Consider the following 9071-nt stretch of genomic DNA (forward strand, 5'->3'; position numbering starts at 1 on the left):
GAAAGCAGTGGCATACCCCAGTGCCTTGTGCTGAGTCAAGACTGGATTTCTCATCAAGATCACACACAGAGATACAGAGTGTAAAACCGCTTCTTGTCAGCCTGTATGCTTTCCTTTACTACACCTCAGACCAATACAGACCAAGACATGGCCATCATCATAGGGGAGGATAAAATATCTCCACTATTAAATTAACAGTAATTCAAAGTACTATTAGCAGTCTCTCGGGGCCATGCTAGTTTTCCAGCAGGCTAGGGGGGACACCACTCAAATATTTGGTCCACACATTTTCTGGCCACAAGATGGAGATTGTGGTAATTCCCACTAATACCTCTGTAATAACAGGAAGCATGGATCAAGTCTGCCCCAGGAAGGTGGGTTAGTTTGTGAGTAGTTGGGTAGGATTAACGTCATGTAGAGGAAGGACACCCATATTCACAGCAAATGGACTGAGTGCCAATTTGGAGCGCCTCCCTCTCTGGTGGCCGAAAGCCCACCCCTCTGGCACCCCACCCACCCTGACTCTCTGGCAAGGAGACAGTACCTCCACATGACTCACAATGGATAGAGCAGTGTTCATAACACACAGCCAGTCAGTGCCAAACCCCTCTTAGCACAAGCTTTGTATTCTAATAACCCCCTAAATTGTGAAGCAACTCATTTTCTGTCCATTTGTGCAACCAGGGAGGCGACAACACTACTGCTGCTAATGTTCTTTAATTCACATTACAAAGGGGGATATTGTCCAACAGGGTGATTCTACACTTAATGCCAGCAATTGCATCACTTTGCACATGTTGAAATGACCCCACGGGATGGCGTAAAACGTCTTTGCTGTCCTAATCTACTTTGCTGTCCTAATCTACTTTGCTGTCCAAACACCTGAAAGACAAGGCTGAAGTGCCACATGCAATAAAACAGAAAATCATCAGGGTTTCTTTTTTATCTTCTGTGTTTTTTCCTCTGCTCTTTGCACCGGTTCTCTTTGGTTTCATTAAGAAATAAAACGTTCAGGAATGTTATTGCATGGTGCAGATGGCCAACATTTTTGAAAAACCTGTAGTCAATTAGAGAAGTACAATGCACGTTTTGTCCTGGAAAATGTGGGATTGTTGTTTTATGGCAGTTATTTATTGCCTTATAACCCAGAAATCAAATTAGTTCATATTGAAAAGGTTGTGCGCAAACCAAAGTGATTGATTCTCCTTGCAGGGTTGAGTTGATATGACCAGGCAGGCAGGGGCCAAGGAAAATAGACCCAAGTCAAGCCCAGTGAAGAGGTTGAACTGGCGGATGTGAGCAATGCCGCCACCAGGCCACATGAACCAGTGCTTGGTACCATTAGCAGGGTGAGGGCTCACAACTGTTCATTACAGGTGATAAGTGCTCACAAAGGACCGGGCCTGCATGGTTTGACAGAAAACACTGGGGCTGGAAATAAAAAAAGGGTATTTCGGACGGCCTTTATGGGCCTGCCCATAGACAGGTTCATTCTTCAGAGCTCTCTGGAGACGCCAGGAACTGGGCCACTCGCTGGAATAGTCCCCCTGTGACCCGTTTCACCGCAACGCTGAGAGTGCAAGCGAGGACCTTGCCAATTAGAAAAAGATAATAAAATGAAATATATAGAAATATAATACATAAATAATCCTCATGTCAGGTGTCGCGTTTTACTCCCCAATTTTTATACCCCGATTCTACACTCATGTATGTTTAAATTGGCCTGTCCTTTTGTTCAGGCAACAGGAAGTCCAGAACATACCTCAGCACTGTTCTGAGGCTATGACCAATCAGGGAAGCATGGTCAAGTAATGATGACGAGGACCAACATAATAGAACTGTAAAATCCTGCCATTAGAGTTGATAGTGATAAATCACAAATGCTATTGATTGTTACTATTGTACATGGACCATATTGTTAAGATAGAACACTTTGAGCACGGGTCTGAACTTGTGACTTATTGGTCCTTTATAGTCATATATTGACGATCCTCCCTCAGTCACAATTATCATCGATAACACAATATATTGTTATTTCAATTTTAATACTTTATAAATGCATTCACAATGCATTACACTCACAGGCTGTCATAATGACCCCATTGGAGATGTTCAATACCTTTGTTTTCAAATGTTTCTGTCTGCACATTATGAAATTGAATGAAGACAACCATATAGTAGGTTCCAAGACTGCAAGCAAAATAATATTTGAAACCTTAAGAAAAAATATTGTACTGGTTTAGAATTCAATTGCGTTATGTTTGATTGTTGACATTATTGAGACTGACAGGAAATTAATTAAAACCAGAACAGCATCGGGAGGGCTGGAAGGGTGGGAGGGTTGCTCCACAAGCAGTAAAGGAATACGCAAGTCCAAGGTGATTATGGATTGGATAGTTGTATGGTCAGAGAGTAGATCTTAAGTGCATTTGTGGATATTTTGAGGTATACCCCACTGCTTGCTTTGCATCGTGGGGGTTCCACTTTACAATAAGCATACCTATGTATTTCTAGGTTTTATATGCTGCTACATCTGCATTGCCTGCTCTCTGGGGTTGTAGGCTGGGTTTCTGTATAACCACTTTGTGACAACTGCTGATATAAAAAGGCTTTATAAATAGATTTGATTATCAAATTAAGTGTGGCTAACCCTCTTCTGACTCTCTAATTATTTGTTAAGATAAGTTGTAAGTACTGTTACAGTAAGTACCTACATTGTAATTACACTGTAATAAAGCCTATTAACTGTGAAATACATAGGTATTAGGGACACTTAAAAATGCATTTCAAGAGTTGCAATTCTTTTGATTATCTTAAAAAAAAATCTAACTCTTTCCTTTTTTTACACTTTATTTTGGCAGGACTGAAATCAGAGGGGGAGACAGGTAAGTGGGAGAAACAGTGTAGGTGGGTAGAGATGGTTATTGAACCCCAGTCTTTGGTGGGAGTGCATATACTGTATGTACATAGAGCTTGGGGCATTACCGCTACACCACAGGCTCTGCACACAACTGTGTTTTATCTTCTTGGATCCAACAATAATCCACAAATTCAATTTTGACCTAGAGCCCCCCCCCCCCCCCCCCTATATTTCCACTTTCGCAAAGCAGTCGCAAAACAAACTTACAGAAGTCTAACTTGTTATAGGGCCCTATGGTGTACACGGCCTGACCCCTGCCCAGTCCCTGTTGACTATAGCTCCCATCTGTGACAAGCGTCGTACACCACAGCCTTAATATAGAGAGTGATACTTAGGGACGTAGAATCCTGTTCCCGGTTTAACATTAAACAGTGGCACGACATAACCCAACATCTGCAGCCTCCAGCCTAGAGGCACATCCATAAAGGCTTTAATGCCCTTGACTTGGCGGGCCACAAGGTTGTTAACTTGTTTATAAATTGTGATCCTTCATTTCCTTCATTAAGTGCACTCTTAGGGCCGATTTGGGAGTCCAGTGACGACTTGACCTGTAAGACGACAGGCAGCTACAGGACAACTGACAAGTCCCTCGTAGCTCGCGATTTTGAGAAACAGTGCTGGGACAAAAGCCTTGACTATCGTATTTGAGACTTTGTAAGTATCTACAACTTGTGCTTAAATATCTGTTGAAATTAGTGTTGATGAAGTAGAATCACCAGACTCACTGGGTTTTTCAGAACCAGAGCCCAATTACTATAAGACAGGAAAGTTGTTTCTTAAAGTAAATTGAAGAAATAAGTGACATACAATGTTTCTTTTGATATGAAATAGTTAGCAATATTGCAAAACTTCCAATGCACTTAAAGATGGAATCCGCAGTAGCGGGAAACAGCGCCACTGGCAACCCCACCTCTTGTTATTGTTTTTGTTGCCGAGCTGAGCTGAGGCAGCATGGTAAAAAAAATTGCTGTACATATTGTGCTCTTCGAGGCAGTTTCACCATTATTCCAGCTTTAGGGCCTAATGGCTGTGACATTTCCTTCTTTGAATATAAAAATGTACATTATAATACAAATAAATTGCATTTAATTCAGTGGATGTATTAAATGTTTACATAATGTGGTAGCAGCCGAGCATTTTACTGATTGGCACTTTAAATAAATACAATTAAAATGATTTAAATAAGGTTATTGCGACCAAGTCAAATAATGTATATTATATTGTAATAATGTTTATTGCATTTTCTGTTGTAATTTAAAATTGAAGATGATTCAATATTATTTTGCCTTAAGCTATGTTAATAAGTTTACTTACTGAATTCTTTCTCAGTACTGTATTTGGAAACATTTAGAAAACGATAACTCAGTTACCTCAAACCTAAGAGGCATGTACCCATCTGCAGGTAATGCGAGATACCTAACGCCTAATAAAATATATTTTCTCTGAAAGATGCCCTTAAGCTACATAGGGAATCGGACCTATCTGAAAATGTCAGGCAAAATGCAAAAAGCAAGACAAGGAGAAAAACGCTGAAAAACAAAGTGTAAATACGTTTTATATCTGGGAGCAGTTTCAGGGGGGTTTAAAACATCCCTCAAAACAAGAGCTTCATGGGGTAATGAACAAGGAGATTGCTTCATGTATATTCTTTCTGGCCATAACAATGGACTGCCAAAGTCCACTTTTCTTACATTTTAATTGATGGAAAGTTCAAACATCTATTTATTTATTAAGACCCTTCCTGTGTCTCCGAAGACGAGCAGCACCTAATACAAAAAAAGAACGGGGACCCTAGGACATTGTATAGATAGTTTCTTACAGATTTTCTACTGAGCATTTCTGAACTCCATCTCAGCTAATCACAATGGAACCTATTAGTTTTTGACATTTTTATCCAGCAGCCAAAGACTTCACATCTCGAAATGCAGTGGGCCCACGGCTGTGGACAGCTCAGCGCTGCAGCCTGCACCCGGACAGGGCACCTCTGGGTCCACCTGAAATCCAATACCTGAGCCCCAGTTGCCTGGGCTTCATTGATTTCTTGTCAGGCGCAGAACTTTTCAGTCCATGTTGGGAGCTGGGCTCGGAGAAAAAACGCACAAGAGGGGGTGGGAGAAATCTTAATTAGGACAGGGGGATTTGCAGAACCTGGTTGCAGCTTTGGGGATCTGGTCAATGAATCATGGAGAGGGGGGAAGGTAGAGTGCTGGTGATGCTGGCAGAGGAAGACCTAGATTACATAGAATGACAGGCCGAATGCCCAGCCTCTGTGATGCGATGTCAGGGGCTCGAGCGCTGTGTTTTTCTCATGTGGATTTCCTTTTTTATTGGAGGGGGTTTGTGAGGGTAAAGGTGGGGCCTTGGGCAGATTTGCACTGTTGAACTCATTACAGAGTATTACCCACAAAGAAAACACTTCACTGCTCTAATTGCCCAATTTAGGACTGCAGGTGGTCGCAGGAGTTGAGCTCTCCACTCCACTCGCATTCACTCACACCTTTTCCTGGTTCTTAGCTTAGCCCCCATTGCCTGTACATTGCCTGTACTTTAATTCATTGTCAGGCAATCACATCGGTTTAAGAGAAAACGCATAATGCATTGTAAAGGGATATAACTGAATTGGACTGGAAGTTACAAAGTCTGAGTAAAACTTTCATTTGACAATGTTTAGCATTTTATTTAGCTTAATTATATTTTGTGTGAGAGGAATAGCTGTATGTCATTACATATCTACGGTAAACATTTACCCTGAACACACACAGACACTCACATGGGTTTCTGCAGTACAGGCCTTGCAGCGTAGCCAGGAGTGTGGTCTTAGCAGGGTCTTGAGCTGTACAGGGAAACCACACACAACTCCAGCGACAAGAGACACAATTAGCTTCCAGTTCAGAAGAGCCTGGCCCTCAGTTAGCAAATGGGATTAATCCAGATGTTGCTTCACTTGTGAGGGTGATGTCACAATCCAAAGCACTGTTTGAGGAGGTGTTTTTTTACGAGGTCAGCACTCCCAGCAGCCACCTCTGTAACCGTTCCAACACTCACACACACAGCAATTGAACGCTGTGTAAGAAGGGGAAGCTATACCTTGATTCATATTTTCCAACTTATATTTGAACTTGGAAAGTGTTCCCATTTTCCCATTTATTTGCAACAGTATTTTGACATACAGGGCACTCCATAGTGGTAAAATAGACGTATTTACTTACTTATCTTCAGTAACAGAGTATAAGAATTGTCCAACCGTTACTTAAGGAATATACAGTAGATCCTATCAAGAACCTGGTGGGTGTGTCAACATGTGAGTCTGCCTTTATTGGGCCGATTGATGGATTCTGAAGTCCACACACCACCACACACGCCATCCATCTTCTGCTGGGGACATGGGCCGCCGGAAGGATGGGAGGAGGGATTACACGCATGAGCACGATACTACGTCCTCGCATAAGTCATCCGGCCAGGTACGCGATGAAACCTCAGTGGTAGTTGTCGTCCCTAGATTTGCTGCTATGCTTTTAATTTAAATACATGTACTTTGGACTTGTACTTTCTGTGAGCGCGCGAGGGCCAAAGAATTTATGAAAGGAAATAGCTGTGTATTACTTTTCTATTTTATTGTATTTTCCAGGGAAAGTGTCACGTTCCACTGCTTGGTGGGAATTGGACAGAGGAAGCATGAAGGGGAGCCTATGACAACATCTGGTAGTGTTTTCAGAGATGCCGGTGAAATATGACATTTAAACAAGCCCCACAGAAATTCATGTTTCAGCAACTAGGCTGCATAATTTATTAAAATGAATATGCTTTTATTGGCGGCACCGTGAGTGCAAAATTAACCATATGAATTGTTGTCTTCATTTTTGTTTGTTGGCTGCCAAATCATGAGGTCATCTCCCTCTCTTTCAAGACATAGATGCTTAGAGATGCTGTGGTACATGACAGGATTTTACAGTGTTAAACTTTCAAGAGTTACTTATAATAGATATTCTTATCCGTAATGTCATGTTCATATTAAGTTATATAAGTCATCTGGGAACAAGCCCACTGGAAAGGGAATCTGAAGGTCTGAAAAATTAAGCTGTAGGAAATACCTTTTCAAAAAGGCATTTATGTTAGGATCATCTGAGTTATAATAAATACAGTACATCAACTTTAATTGTTTTTCATCTACAGTAACAAATATCCAATTTTTGGACAAAAAATATTTTGTCTAACTGTTGCAATTTGCCTTGCCTAAACATATGTAAACACTTGAATGTGAACGTAAATAAACATAAACAAAAAAATATGTATATGATGATAATATAACAACACAAGAAATACAACAATGACAACAATGAGTTACTGCATTAGATATGTCACCATATTTCCTGGTTAAATTTCATCATATCATCCCATGGGCAACACTTCCCTGTCTTCTTGTCCTGCTCTGTGGCACTTTAATATTGACTCTCACCAGGGACATTGGCAAATATCTACTATCGTTTCAGGCGATGAAGATGAAGAATATGTTAACATGGATCAAAAGAAAGATAGTGTTGCCCCCACTTTAAAGACAGCGGAAAAACTGACACTTTCTATCAAAGATACTATGTTAATTTACATATTCAATAATGTATTTTAGAGGATAATTCAGGACCCTGGAGGCACTTTGTCCCCTGAGGATCACACTTCTCTAAAGATAAATGAAATGAAATAATTCCTCAAGAGGTAATTGAGGATGGTGGACATCTTAGAAACTTTGAAGTCACTTACAGTAAAAAGAATATTTAAAATGTTTCATTGTTTGATATATTGCAGTGTTTTCTGCAATTACCTCAGACAGTGGAGTTAATAAGGGATAGTAATGAACCGCCGCTTCTGTATTCCCTTTAAGAAGTCATGTTTAGTCTGGTCATACTGTATGTCCAAGGGAAAAAATGAAGAACACTGAAATGGCAGTGTATATTGTACCAACTTAGTAATAACTTTTATCAACATATATAAAATTCAACTAAATTGCAATTATTAGCCTTATAATTCAAGATCTAAGATCATTGGAAGTGTTTTTCATTTCATAACAGTATGTTGAAAAAAGTTCTGTTTTATAACTGAAGTGTTGTGTTCAAAAGTGAAAGGTTCTAACTTCAGTGTCATAGTGTTATAACTTGTTCTTTGATATTGAAACAGACTCATAATTTAATTTTTTTTTACATTTTCTTACCTTTTCTGAATGAAATGTTTTCATCCTACTGCTTTCAACCCTGATCCATAAATACATGTTGTATAATTAAGCAATAAGGCCCGAGGGGGTCTGGTATATGGCCAATGTACCACAGCTAAGGGCTGTTCTTAGATACATACCTTAGCCGTGGTATATTGGCCATATACCACAAACCCCCAAGGTGCCTTATTGCTTTTATAAACTGGTTACAAATGTAATTAGAAGAGTAAAAATAAATGTTGTGTTATACCCGTGGTATACGGTCCGATATACCACGGCTGTCAGCCAATCAGCATTCAGGGCTTGAACCACCTGGTTTATAATACTTCCTCGTACCGTAAAGTTAATGTTAATGCTAAACAACACTCCGTGGAAAAGCCTCTCAACACACTTATTTTAGACACCGTCTTATATGTGCGACACCATGTTAAGTAGGATTTTTTTATTTGTAATAACTTATGTGCAAAACAACATAGTTAATATAGATGAATGATTAATAGTTGTTTCCACTGTCAACAACTTAATATCATGTAGAATTTGAAATGTTCATGACGCTCTTTAGCCACAGCATTGCAGGTGTCCATCCACTGGTCCGCCCACACCAGCACTTAGGACTCAAATTGCTGATTGAAACACTTCCATTGTTCCATAAGACTGTTGGCTATGCATTAAAGTCAAATTGCACCTTCGAGACCTAAGTGAACAACATAAAAAGCACCCCTCCTTTCAAGGATGTTTTCCTTTACTGCCTCCATAAAATACTAACAGGATTTCATGGAAACTGAAAAAAGTCCCTGAGACGTAACGCTTTCCCCTGTGACACAAGCTGGATACATATATAACTCAACCACTGAGAGACAGGCGATGTATAGTAAAAACATAAAGGGTTTCGAATCAGCATGGAAGCGTGGACTATAATATGACAGGGTTTGGATATGGGTTTGATTT

This window comes from Salmo salar, chromosome ssa05 (assembly GCF_905237065.1).
Source record: "Salmo salar chromosome ssa05, Ssal_v3.1, whole genome shotgun sequence".
In the NCBI taxonomy this organism is placed as follows: Eukaryota; Metazoa; Chordata; class Actinopteri; order Salmoniformes; family Salmonidae; genus Salmo; species Salmo salar.